At 35.4% G+C, this 14,751-nt stretch overlaps 1 pseudogene across 2 annotated transcripts; it reads left to right on the top strand.

The window, feature by feature from the left end:
* Positions 1-10,619: 10,619 nt before the first annotated feature.
* Positions 10,620-13,780, top strand: LOC149561833 (pentatricopeptide repeat-containing protein At3g26782, mitochondrial pseudogene; annotated as a pseudogene). 2 transcript variants are annotated; one of them, XR_016363861.1, is made up of 2 exons: positions 10,620-12,907; positions 13,109-13,780. The product of XR_016363861.1 is annotated as a pentatricopeptide repeat-containing protein At3g26782, mitochondrial pseudogene, transcript variant X2 (transcript). The 2 variants fall into 2 exon arrangements; XR_016363860.1 differs by having other exon boundaries at positions 13,101-13,780.
* The last annotated feature ends 971 nt before the right edge of the window (positions 13,781-14,751 follow it).

Here is a 14,751-nt window from a genome sequence, read left to right as displayed (position 1 = left end):
TACTCAAGTGAGGATTTTTCTTGAGTTACCAGCTGATTCTAGTTTACAGATATGGACTCAAGATTGTTATATTGGCATTTGGGATTCAGTTGACAGGAGATCTTTAACACTTTTTGGTAGCAGTGTTTGTTTGGGTGCTATCATGGATTTGATTAGCAGATTACATGGTGTTGTCTTTTCTTGTGCCAGTATCTTGTCTGATGTTGGTATTAGTTTTTATACACCGGTGTTGGGCTTTGTTTATATATCCAGCCGACCATACTTGTTGGAATGTGTTGATCATCTTTTATATTTGGCAGTGTGTACAGATGAGTCCCAGGATCATATTGGCATTGATGACATCTAGGAGGATGCAGTGGGCAGTTTTGAAGACTTAGTTTCTTTGGGTACAAAGGAGTTGGACAACAGTGCTATAGTTTTTGATACTCCGTATGTTGATATGAGCTTTAGATTTGATTCACAAGATATGGACGGTAATACTCTAGAGACTAGTAACTTTGAGGATACTCCTTTAGATAGTGCATCAGAGGAGGTTTGTAGGAGACAATCAAGCCAGTGCCATCATGTGTCTAATCAGTTGAGAGTTAGTGACCGAGATATTGCTATCACTTGCCAGCATTTCGATGCTACTCGTCAGTTGTTAGCAGTTTATGGATGGGGTTCTCCTACTAGTGATGAGCAGGGAGGCAGTTATCTTTCCTTGACAGAGTTCCACTCTTTATGGGAGGCTATTCGGATTTTGAGACAGAATTATATGCAGTTGGTAGCTGACAGAGATTATCTTATGGAGTGGGGCAGTACAGCATATGATGCATTGTTGTCCAAGGAAGATGAGGTGAGTGAGCTTACTGAGCAGCTTGAGGTGACTTCTGAGATTCTTGAGAGTACACAGTTGGCTTTCAAGGAGTCACAGTTTCATTTGGCTAAGGTGACCATGGAGTTAGAGCGACTATAGTCTTTACCTGATTCTATACAGTCACAAGCTATGGTGTTTGGTGATCCGAGGATGTCCATGGCCGAGATTGTTAGAGACAGTGGAGATGGGGATGCATCCATCCTTGATACTAACATTGGCATATCAAGTTCATTCCCACTAGAGTCAGGTTCAATTGAATTGGGTGTTGTAGCAGATTTTTGTGGTGTGCCTGACATGGTCGTGACCTCTAGTACTAATGGCACAAAGACTAGAGATGTTGTATCAAAGACCATGTGTGATGTTGGTGAGCTGATAGTTGGCATGGTTCCTGCTAGTAATACTACTCCCTTCGCAATGTCTTCAGAGTTAGTAGTCAGTTCCAACTTGGTTAATGATCGATTGTAGTTAGTTACATCTGGATTGCAGTCCGAGCCACTGACTGAGATTGGTGCATTCTATCGGCATTACACTGTGAGGTATGCTCATCAATCTACCTTTGATGACCATGTTGATGAGATGATGATACATAGATGTACTTTGGTTCCTAGTGCTTATCATCAGTTATGGGATAGTTTGATGCTTCGGGATGAGAGTTGTGATGGGCATGACATGGTGATAGGTCCTGCAGTTGACAGGTTAATAATACATGACTTAGAGTAGGAGTTTTGGAGTGATGCTTCAGCAGGTGTTGTTATTGATTATACTCCTTTGGCTATGACATCTCCTGACTTAGCTGGTGATCAGTCACAGTGGGTTGTATCACTTCTTCATGGTGAGCTGTTGACTGAGGTTGGTTTTTTTTATCAACATTATATTGCAGGGTATGTACATCAGTTAGCATTTGATCCTTGTGCTGAGAAGTTGATGGCAGACAAATTTGGTTTGGATTCCATTTCTTACTCTTTATCTTGTAATGTCTTTTCACCATCAGCAGTGCATGGGAGTTATGGTTATGAGATAGTGGCCGGTGATTTGCAAAGTTGTGTTGACTGCAGGAGTTGTACAATGTGTGGATTCTCCATACTTGGTACAGTTTCATTCGAGAGCATTCACCATTGTTGCAGAGTTGGATTGTACATTCCGTATAGGCCAGTGGGATGCGTTGATGGTATTTACTGTGTTGGTAGTTTGATTTGTCCACTTTGCTTGGATTCTGAAAGAGTTTGTGCCTCATGGGTTTTTGACTATGGTAGTGGTGATTTTGGTGTTTGGTTGAGCTATAATTGTCAGTTTGATTATGGATTCCTCTTGGTCATATTGCAGAGGATATTGCAGGAGCCTATGTTAATTGGTAGTAGTATAGTTCATGACTACATTTGGGATCCAGGTGGATTGAGTGGTTTATTGTTCAGCCATTGCTTGAGGACAAGCAATGTTTGGGGAGGGGAGGACTTGTCATGTCCCCTTTTCAAATAATTAAAAAATAATAATCTTTGCTAAGGCGGGCAGGCCCAAGAAAGTGAAGTTTCAGAAAAAGGGGGTTAATCTTGGGAAACCGTTGGACTAATAAATAAAAATTATTATTAAAATATGTTTCATTAACCTCTCTTGGACGTGAGTTACAGTTATGCCCTCTTTTAAGGGGTTTGGAGGCATTTTGGGCAGATTCCAGAACTTGATTTTGCTGATTTCTTTGTTATTCTTCAGAGGCTGCCAAACCTGTGGAGAAGGAGACCCAAGAACGGGAGTTTGCAGGTTTCCAGGGAGACCCAAGAACGGGAGTTTGCAAGTTTCCAGGAAGGCTAAGGATGGGAGTTTGAAGCTATTCCATGTGCATGCTCATACAGAGTTTTCCTTTGTGCTGAACAATGTAGATTTGTGGGTTTTTGGGTGTGTTTTTTGCATGAGTTTGGTGTTTTCAGTTGAGCATTTCATATCAGTTTTGGTTGCTGCTGTATTTCAGACTTTAAGCTGTTAAAATAGAGTTGAATATATGTATTGGGACATGATTAAACTTCTGAGATAGTTTATTAGTGTTTTTGTGGTGTTTCCGGGCATTTTTGTGTTAATTTTGGGAGCCCGATGAGCATAGTTTTTGTCCTACATTTGTGAGCTGCTGTGTAAAGGCTATATAGATCTGGAAATTTCATTTTGTAGGCTGTTATGTTGCTGAAAATTCTATAAAAATGTCCATTTTCAGATTTATTAATAATAGGTGAAGCTGTGAAGCTTTTGGCACCATTTCTGGCATACCCGATTTGGGGTTTCTTGAGAAATTTGGAGGATCTTTGTGATATTAGTTGTTTGATCTTAAAGATCTAATTAAAGGTTGGAAATATCATACAAAAATCAGAAAAGGGACATTTCAAAGTTGGTATACTATTTCGAGCCTTATTGGTGACTGAGCCACAAAGGTAGGGATGGTGACTTTCTTCTTACTACCTTTGGTTGGGCGGGCTTATGCATGAAAGATTACTGTCTCAGTTATTGGATCAAGTTTAAATGGTTTCTTGATCCAATCTTGCATCATTTTGATAATGTGCCTCGCCCAATGGTTAATATCATCATTTTCTTCCCTATCAACCTCAACATTTACAATGGGTTGTTCCCCAATTTTATCTTCATTGAATAAAGGGTCAAGCAGCTCCCTTGAATGAGTTGAAAAAGATGCCATTATATCTACACAAAAGAGCACGCATTAGTCCCTATCGAACCAAAGTTTTACAAAGTGAAATTGTTGAAAAACACAAAACCACCCATACTTAACCTCTCAAAGAAAAATTAAGCACACCAGGCACACCTAATAGGTGTGCCTGATGTGCAACATTCTTATTTATGATTTTTTTCAATTGTCTCAGGTGCACACTAGCACACCAAGTTAGGTGCACTAGTGTGCACCTAATTGATTTTTTCACTCTTATTTTATGTTTTTTGCGTTAAGTTGGGGTGCGCACTAGTGCACCTGGACAAGCGTGCTAGTGCGCACAGTAGTTCGAGGTATTTATGTGTATTTTTTGTGTTATATTGGTGCACACTAATGTACCAAGCTAGATGTGCTAGTGTGCACCAATAACTTAGGTGTTCAGTGTAGATGGAAAAGAAGAGGACCACACCTCAGTGTGTGCGGAGTCATGGAGTCAGAGATATGATAGGTGTGAAGAGGATTTGGAGACCTGGAGTGAGGTTTTTCATAGAAAACAAAATGAACCAAGTAAGAAAGGAGGAGGGGGCGAAAGCTTAAATAGCCTCACCCACCTTTGGTGGTGCGCTGATGTGCATTTGCGCAACTGCACTATTGTGCATTGGCGCATCACCAAAGGGTGATGTGCTTTCTTTTATATGGCGCACTAACACACCGAATTTGGTGTGCTAGTGTGCCCCCTTTTAAATTTTGTACTTTTAAAACCTATCTCCTTTAATAATTGGATTTTGTCAACATAGATTCTGAGTGGGGATCTAGATAAGAATTAGGGCACTAGGTAAGACCTCACAATGACACCGACCCCAAACTAGGGCCTCGAAAAAGGCCCAAAAATAAAGTAGGGCCCCCCATTTCTTATCAAGAAATGGGGTGTGCATTGTGGAACCACAAAAACAACTAGACAAAACTAAGCTTACACTTAACTTATATTGGGATAAGGAGTGTCTACCATAGGTTTGTGTATTTGCAATGATAGAATTACAAGAGAGGATTATTACTATGAAATGGTTTTGGAAAATGAGTTATCAAAAATCCTCAAGGTGTATTCTTTGTAAAAAGAGAGAGGAAACACCTAACTATCTACTCTTGAATTGTGAACTTTGTAATAAGTGTTGGTATTGGCTTTTAAGTAGGATCAATGGGAAAACTTCCCTTCCTAGAGATGTAAATGACCTTTTTTGTACTTGTCCAATATTGAAAAAGAAGGATGTTCATAGTAAATTATGGATTGAAGCACCCTTGATCCTTATTTGGGAGATTTGGAAAGAAAGGAAGAAAAGGATCTTCAAGCATAATGAATTGAGCTATACTCACATCAACAAAATCGAAGCTACTATAGTTGAAGTAGGCAATAGCATTAACATGGTCGGAAAAGAGGACATGAATTTGTCCCATCAGGATGATAAGATGATATTTTAATGGCAAGGCTTGATAATTCAAACCTATATGGGTAATTATCATGAACTGGTAACTAAATTGAGACAAGAATGAAGATGAAAGCTACTGGAGGATGGTTCATTTAAGATTAATTTTGATGCTTGGCCTCCAGAGGCAACCTTGGGATAGTAGGTATTGGGTGGTATATACAAAATTTTAAAGGGTAACTAGTAGTTCAACTAGCTAAGCCTTTGGGATGTATCTTTTGATGTTTTAGCATAATCTATAACTCTATTGGAAGGATTAAGACTATGTAGGAAATTAAATATAATATGGCTAGAGATTGAAGGGATTCGACTATAGTAATTAATGTTGTAAGAAAAGGTAAAACCTCCACTTAGAAAATCAATGCTCTTATTAAGAATTGCTTAGAAATTATTAAATTATTTAAACATATTACAATCAACCATATTTATCATGGGGGTAATTCAATATCTGACAATTTAGTTAACCAAGGAGAAAATAGAGAAATAAAGGAATTTGATGTTTCTTCTCTACCACAAGATAATGTATAAGTTAGGGATAACATTGAGGAGAATATACATTTAGTTTTTCTTTATGGCTTTTATGTATTCTATCATTTATCTCTCATCTGCTTTAAGTATCGTTCTACCTTATTTAGTAGTTTATTGTGGTAGACTCTTTATCTATGGATTAATATCAAAATACATATATTTAATTCTTGGGATATTGCGGTTTGTGAGCTCAATCTTTAAATAAAACATATTCCTCACTTGTTGTTTGATGGAATATAGTGCTTATTGTATGTCTTAAATGGTGGTGGATTTTTCCTTCTAACCTTATTCTTATTTGTTGTGATGGATTCTAAAGATATTCTATGATGATTTTAGATTTAGACTTTTCACTCATGATTAATTCATACTCTAGTTAATGGTTTCCCTTAATATTCTTAAGTATTAGTTATATTTATGATTTAATAATTTTAGTCTTTGTTGTGGGCTACCTCATAAATACACAAAGTTATGATTGTCATTACCTTAATATATTTAACTACAAATGATGCAAAATTTTCTTAAATATCCTATTAATCTATATTCAAATTGGTTTATTATGTTTTGACTAACTCGTGTCATAGAAGAAGTGATATATTTTATGTTACAGGTTTGATTCCATGCTATAAGTGCAACCACATAATGAGAATCGGTTCTTGGATTTTTGTAGTGTTTTATAGATTTAGGTAAGTCCTTATAGGTGTAGATAATTCTTTATCCTAGACATCTAAAGGAGTGTTTTATGTCTTTTAATGTAACTGTGAGTCTAGGGCAAGTAATTAAGATTCTTAGATTTTGTAACTTTTTTTTGTCTTAAGATCTTTGACCTCCTTTTTTCCACTAGTCTAGTGTAGCCCTTTTATGCTTTCTATTTTATGATATAAGTAATGAATAGGTCTTGAGTAGGTTGAAAGTTTTCTTTACACCATTCTTTCCTACCAGTGACTACGTAAAATGGAGGTTGTAAAGTTTACATTATAAATTTAAAAAAATATTGTGGTTGTGACCTTTTACTTCAAGATATTTTTTAATCAAATGATTTAAATTTTAATAATAATATTAGTATAACTATTATATTAAAGTAAATAATTATAAATTAATAATTAATAATTAATTAAATTTTTGCTATAGTAATTTGTCAAATATAGTTATGGTTACTATAACTATTAATCAAGTAAGAGCCCACAACACAATGGAAAATTGTGAGCCTGTTATATGGGAGTTCTTGGGTTTGAGTCTGCTCAAGCTTAACTAATAATAATAATTAATAATAACACATAATAACAATAATTAATTTTAGAAGTTGGTTTGCATACTCAAAGAGTCAATTTAAGATTAGTAGTTATTTTATTTTTTTGCATGATGTTAAATTGTAAATATTAATTAAGTGTTAATATAAACTACAATTAAATATTATTTTAAATGCAAAAACTAGGGGATACATTTTTTTTGTGGAGAGGTAACTGAAGTATCAAATGAGATTACATATACCAAGGATGAGGTTTCCCTAGAGCTTTGGTGTAGACTATGAGTGGATTAGAGTTTTGTTGTCTTTCTTAGTCATATATAAATTGAGGCACCTTTCAGGTTAGTTACCTGAGTTATACTGCTCTTCATGACATCAAAACCATGTTCATTGAAAAGTTCATCCATGATGGATATTCAAAAAATAGTGAATAAAATTGTGTGTATTCAATATATTGATCATTTAGTTGCATCACAGTTTGAGAACTATAGTAGCAACTTAATGATACCAATGACACCAAATGGAACAAAGATAATGATTACATGACCAAAATGTTTTGAAATAACAAGAGTCCGATGATGTTGAAGATAAATGATACATGTAAACAACAAAAACGTCAATAAAGCATGTATTGGACACAAAGTAAATATTAAGGAACATAAAATTAGTAATATAATGCTACATGTATCTTAAACCTCATCTCGAATTTTATATATTCATTACTAGTAATAATAAGGATCATAAACATTAGGTAATTTATGAGGATACATAGTAGAGTGCAAAAGGCAATATAAAACTTGATGCCAAAGATTGGAGGCAATGCATGTGCATCAAATTTTTCTCTAACACAAAGACACTACTTTAGGCACTAACTGCTAGCTTAGTTATATTTTTATTGGAAAGACTTTAGAGGTAGAGCTTTCAGTAAAGTTCATATAGTGAGGGAGAGTGATAATAGACCAAGAAGGGATGTGATAGTATCAATTAATAAAAATGATTGTTGCATTAGAGATTCCATCAAAATTTGCAAGGAAAGTAGCACAACTTTTAGACCTCATTAAATTTTGATTTAAAGGAATGTCTCTTATTTATTGAGAGTAAAGGTCAATAGAGCCTCATTAAGGGTAGCCATCTCTAAAAATTCTGGTTAGAAAAAGAAATGGGAAAACAAATAGGAGATAATAGTAAAGTTCCCCCCTCATTATTGCAATGTTCCATGAGGGAAGTACAAGAGCAGTATGATATTATTTAGAGGGAAAAATAAGAATTGACACACCTAAAATAAAAGAAAATTTAATTGTCTCTTCTAATTCAACCAAGGTTTATATAGTTCATAAATATTAATATCAAATTTGATAGAACAAGAAACTAATGAGGAGCAAGAACAATCATAGAAAAAAGTCTTAATGGTTACAAGAATAATTGTAGAACAATTTTTTAGTGGCTATAGGAACAACTAAATAATATATTTTGGATAGCCTATGAGGAGGTTCTTTTTTGCATGAATTCTAGATAGTTTTGGAGTAGTTTTACATGAGTTTTGGATCCCACACGGTGCATGCATGCATTAGAGTAGTTTTGGGGTATTTTTAATGCATAATAATAATTTAGGTGCTAATTTAGGCACTAACTTAGGTGCCAAATTAGGCTATAATTTGGGAACAAAATTAGGCATTAATTTATGTGCTAATTTATGTTTTAAATTAGACACTAATTCATGTGCTAAACTAAACACTATTTTAGGTATTAAGTTAGGTGCTACTAGAATAAGCACTAATTTATGCACTAGTTTAGGTTCTAAATTGGGTGCTAAATTTACTAAATTAGACACTACTAATCCATGCTCTAATTTAGATGATAATTTAGGCACCAAATCAATCACTAAGGTAGGCATTGAATTAGGCATTAAGCTAGGTGCTACTAAAATAAGCACTAATTTAGGTGCTAAATTGGGCACAAAGAGACACTAAATTAGACATTACTAATTTACGTGCTAAAGTAGACACTAAATTATGTGCTAATTTTGGTGCTAAATTAGGCACTAAATTATGTGCTAATTTTGGTGATTAGTGCCAAATAAAGCCTGATTTATCACCTACTTATTTTATTTGGAGCAAACAATGGAAAAATAACACCATTTCAAAAAATCATGCTGACTTTTTAGAAAATTAGAAAAAGTTATATTGAAAAATATGGTGGAAGCAAAAAAGGGAGATAATTGCCCATTTTGTTGTAGTGAAATTTCCATTAAAACTTTGCATCCATTTGTTTTGTTTGGGTTAACAATCATTTTATTCTTCTCATTAGATTTATTGGTTTTAGCATAAGACAATTTCATGTGTGACACCTCTTTCTTTGATAGAGAAAACTTCATTCAATCCATGACGATTCCTATCGGGAAAGAAACAACTCCCTTCTCCTTTGCAATTTTAAGGACATTAGGGAGATCTATTTCAGGGTTCATAGTGATCAACAATAAATCCATATGAGGCAAAAGTGAGGTTGATTCCTCCATTTTGTAACCCTTTGGCAATAGATTCTATAGGTAGGGAAGATTTTTTTTATCGTGACCCATCTAAGGCACGATAAGGTCAATACCTCTTTTGTAATGGCTTTAAGGTATCAAGCAATGACCTTAAAGATGGGGGAACTAACGTTCCAAAATTGTAGTTTCACCACTTCTCTTTGGATCACTCTACAAAAAGCATAATGAAACCTCTTTTGATCATTCTGCAAAAAGCATAATGAAACCCTAATTTGTCGTTCCATATGTTATAAATCTTATCATTCTTGAAATTATGAGAGAATAACTTAGCAATATCTTGGGAAGCTAAAAAACAACAATATCTTTGAGCCTATCCTTTTCACTATTGATTGCTTTAGACATTACACGATTAGGTCTAACAACAAGGGAAGCAACAAGGTAATCCTTACATTGTGAGACATCATTTGGATCATTTTCCATATACACACAATTTCCCTAATAAGGGTACGAGGGTGTCCTCCCAATGACCAATCAAAAGACTACTTCCATGCTTGTGGGAGATGACCTCACAAAACTATAATTAGTGACCCTAATTGTAGAAAAATTCCCCCTCTAATTAGTTTTTTGTTTTTTGTTTTTTTTGAAAAAATCATATTATCGAATTTTCATATTATTTCAATAGACTAAAGTGTAAAATTTAATTTATTATATCATTATATATAATTTTTTAATCTTCATTCTTATGTTTATATATATATAAAACTCAAGCTAATAATTTATGTAGTAACAATATTTATAATTATTTGCGATAATTTCTGGGATTGATTGTGTTCAGATTTTTGAATCAACATTTCGAATCACATTCCGTAATCTATCATCAAGATGAAGCAAAGCAAGAGACATCAAGGAGAAGGGTCAATTTTTCTTTAGTACAAATGAATGGTGAATAAAGTTGCATACCTTACAAGATTAAATAGGGGGAGAGAGGAGAAAGTTTGAAAACAAGGAAAAAGGAACCACTCATGTGAGAGAAAATAATAAACAAAAAGAATCAAATAACTAGAAACAAAAGTATAATAATAATATTATTGCATTGTAAAAATCTTTTCTGGTTAATATTTTTTAATTTTTGGATCAGTAAGAGGCTGCAGCCAAGGTTAATTTTGATAATTTATTGTAATTAATATTTCAATCATTAGTTAATTTTGAGTAAGTTTGAATCCAAGACTTATCAATTAAAAGACTCAATTTTCACTCTTGCCTTCATTAATATTTATAATTATAATTAGAATATAATACATTTATAAATAAAGTAAGTTTCATCCTAATAAAATCTCCCTAACATGAATATATTTTGTAGCAGAACACGTACGCAAGAATCAAAATGCACTATTATACACATATAAATTAATTTGAAATTTAGTAACTGAACCAGTAGGAATGACACCATCATACAATGTCATCGATTACCCATTTCAATCTTAATATCAGAACACTCTGTAAAGATGGTCGCTTAAAGGAGGCGCTGCACATTCTATTCACCACACAAAACCATCCTGTCGATTCTTCTACATATCTTCATATATTAAACACCTGCATTGCAAAGGATGCGCTTTCCGAGGGTAAACGAATCCACTCTCACATCAATGAGAGCGGATTTACATTCGCAGCTGACACATTCTTGCAGAATAAAATTATCCACCTGTATGATAAGTGCGGAAGTTTGGTGGACGCGCGCCATGTTTTCGATCATATTACTGAACCAGATGTCTTCTCATGGAATATGATGATTGCAGCTTACAAAAGCCATGGTTTTACTCATGAGGCATTGACATTGTTTCAAAAAATGAGTTCGACAGGTGTACTGCCAGATGGGTTCACTTTTGCCACAATCCTGCCAGTGTGTGCAAAAATGGAAGATTTGAAACTAGCTACTGACGTGCATCAAAGAATAATTGAAAGTGGGATTTTGTCAGATGTTGTAGTTGCCAATGCCCTCATAGATATGTACGTAAAATGTGGAAGAATACACAAGGCATGCGACATGTTTGACAAAATGCTTCATCCAAATGTGATTTCATGGACTACCATGGTTGTGGGATATGTACAAAATGGTCTTGGTCAAAAGGCTGTAGAGGCTTTCAAACAAATGCAATTGGTAGGTGTAAAACCAAACTCAGCAACCTTTGCCAGTGTCATCTCAGCCTGCGCCAAACTTGGAGCTTTAGAACAAGGCATGGAGTTCCAGCAAAGAATCTTAAAAAGCGGGTTTTTCTCGCATGTTTCAGTGGCAAATGCTCTGATGGACATGTATGCTAAGTGTGGAAGCATTAAAAAAGCACAAAATTTGTTTGACAAAATGCCTCATCGAGATCTGGTCTCGTGGAATGCAATCATTGCGGGATATGCACAAAATTGGCTTGCCGAGAAGGCATTGAAGATTTTTAAGCAGATGCAATTGACGAATTTGACTCCAAACTCTGCAACCTTTGCTAGCATCCTCCCAGCTTGTGCCAGGTTTGGAGCTGTCGAACAAGGTATGGAAATCCATCAAAGACTAACAAAAAGTGGATTTCTGTCAGAGGTTGTAATTGCAAATGTCTTGGTCAATATGTATGCAAAATGTGGAATTATATCCAAGGCACGAAAATTGTTTGACAAGATGCATAATGCAAACTTGGTCTCATGGACTGCAATAATTGCAGGATATGCAATGCATGGCTGTAGTAAGGATGCCCTTGAACTCTTCGAACAAATGAAGCTTTATGGACAAAACCCTGACCATATAAGCTTAGTTTGTGTTCTATTTGCGTGCAGCCATGCAGGCCTAGTAAATGAAGGCTGCAAATATTTTAATTGCATGCATGAATCTTATTGCATTACACCTACATTGGATCATTATGTATGCATGGTTGACCTTCTTGGTCGTGCTGGTTATCTACAAGAAGCTTTCAACTTTGTTATCAAAATGCCAGTAAAACTTGATGTGTTTGTGTGGTTGTGCTTGCTTGGTGCCTGTCGATCAGAAAAGAACATAAGACTAGGAGAATTCGTGGCAACACTCCTTTTCGAGTTGGAATATCGACATAATTCTCCTTACGTTCTTCTGTCAAATATTTATGCAGAAGCGGGTAGATGGGCTGATGTTAAACAGGTAAGAAAATTGATGAAAGACAGAGGAGTCAGAAAGGTTCCTGGATGTAGTTGGATTGAAGTGGATAGAATGGTACATGCTTTTTGTATAGGAGACAGATCACACCCACAAACGCAGGAGATTTATGCAAAGCTGGAGATACTGTTTAGGCAGATGAAGGCGGCAGGGTATGTTCCAGATACACGGCCTGTATTGAATGATGTAGAGGAGGAGGATAAGGAATTACTTCTCTACCACCATAGTGAAAAGTTGGCAATCACTTTTGGGTTGTTAAATACGCATGCTGGAACAACTATTAGGGTTGTCAAGAATCTTCGAGTGTGTCGTGACTGCCACATTGTATCAAAGTTTATCTCCAGGATTGTTGAAAGAGAAATTGTGGTGAGAGATGGAAACCGATTTCATCATTTCAAACATGGACAGTGTTCTTGTGGAGATTATTGGTAATATTAATTGAAGCAAGCGATGAACAAAGTCTTGCACAGTAACAGTACACATGTCAGACTCAGTAACCAGGTATCAATTTTCATTTTCAGTCTGCCAAAAAATCTTGTTTCTAAGCGTTTGGAGATCCAGATCATGCTGTATACTTGCTCAATTTATATTATGTGTTATTCCTTGCTACTTAGATGAACTGATAGGGTATTACTTAGGGCTCTGTTTATAATACCATGGAGGAGACGTGACGTTAAAATGTTTTTGATGCAAGATGTGCAGCTCTGGAATTTGAGTCTGGAAGAAGAGGCTGAAGTATGAGAAATGTGAAAGGAAAGGAATACTTGAAGGAAATGGAATAGGCTCACACAGTATGAAATGTCAGACAAGGGCTTACAATCAATGCATTGCTTGGATATGGTCATGAGAGCAGCTCTTGGTTATTCTTTCCTCTCACCTTTTCCAAATTCTAATATCTTGATTAACTCTATCAAACAAGAGAGTATTTACAGTTCTATCAACCACTGTTCTCTTTTAAAATCAACAGGCTTCATTTAGAAGATTTCAGTTCGGAAAGATGGAGATGGTGACAACACTGCAGAAGCTAATCCAGACTAGCTGAATTTTCAGTCTCTCAACATTCCATATTGGCGTCTTCTACCAATATGTGTGTTTGAAGTGGTTTTCATTATTTAATCTATTTTTCATAGTAGGGATGTTCATTACAAGAATGGGTACTTGATCTTTCCAGGTCATCCTGAAAACCCAACGATGTTTGCATACATCCATCAACTTACCAGTCCTTCAATATTTTATAGAAGTGTTAATACTTAGTAGTATGACCTTAATGCAAACACTTGTTCCTTACATGGCAAGTTTTGTAATGCCCCGCCCAGGAACCCTTGGAAACAAGGATTAAACATAAACTAACATATTTTTCTTTTGTTAAATAAAGCTGTAAGCATACATACATCATACATAAACAATTGCAAGTGGAGGACTTTGACAATGATCCAAAGATTTCCAAGCCTACCATTATGCTCATACATTTCCATTTTTCACCTAGGTGATTGACATGCAAGGTTCATTCTAATTACAATATTTCCATCCAATTCAATATTCATTTTATTGCCCAAGTACAAGTTCCTAAGTGATTAGTCATTCAAGCTCATTTCCAATTTTAAATGCAAAGAGAATGTGAAGGAGCTTCTAACTATCTTGAAGGTGATTTATAAGTTGATCAGTTCGGGATTGGGAAGGTACATCTCCCAAATGGGTATCCGAAACACCAAATCCCAATCTTCGAAAATGTTGATGAACTTCAATTAGTATTGTAAAATGAAACTCTCTACTAGGTGTGATGAAAACCAGTATCATATGATGAAATGCGCCAAATTGGCAAGACAAAACACCAGAGTGAGTGTGATGAAATGCTTCCATCATACAGCAATATCCTTCATCGTACAATGAAACACTAAATTGGGTGCGATTAAATGCCAGTATCATGTGATGAGATACTTCATTGTATGATAAAAGCACCCACTGGCCATGGAGACAAGTATAAACGCTAAACAAGCAAGGTAACCTCCACACCAGGGAGTACCACTACACACAAATAAAGGAGGTAAGCACTTGATTGCACCTAAAATAACATTACAACAATTACTAATCTAAATCATCTAACTAACAAGATATATAATCAACTTGAAATAAGAAGAATCTGCACCAAGAGTGCAACTACAAACACAAAGTCAAGAGGACAAGAGAAGGGGATAAGTCAACATAATCCTGCATCTAGAAGATAGCAGTCTTTGTTCTTTGCTCCCCAATAGTGGTGTAGGTAGCAACGCCTCCCAACCATGTGGAACCCATAAGCTCACCCTATTGTGTTCCAAGAGATAATGACCTAACCAAAGTCACATAAG

The sequence above is a fragment of the Cupressus sempervirens genome, chromosome 4 (assembly GCF_028749045.1).
Source record: "Cupressus sempervirens isolate cs-2001-9-10 chromosome 4, ASM2874904v1, whole genome shotgun sequence".
Lineage (NCBI taxonomy): Eukaryota > Viridiplantae > Streptophyta > Pinopsida > Cupressales > Cupressaceae > Cupressus > Cupressus sempervirens.
The sequence above is the reverse complement of the archived record's forward strand: the minus strand, read 5'-3'. Positions and strand labels throughout refer to the sequence as shown.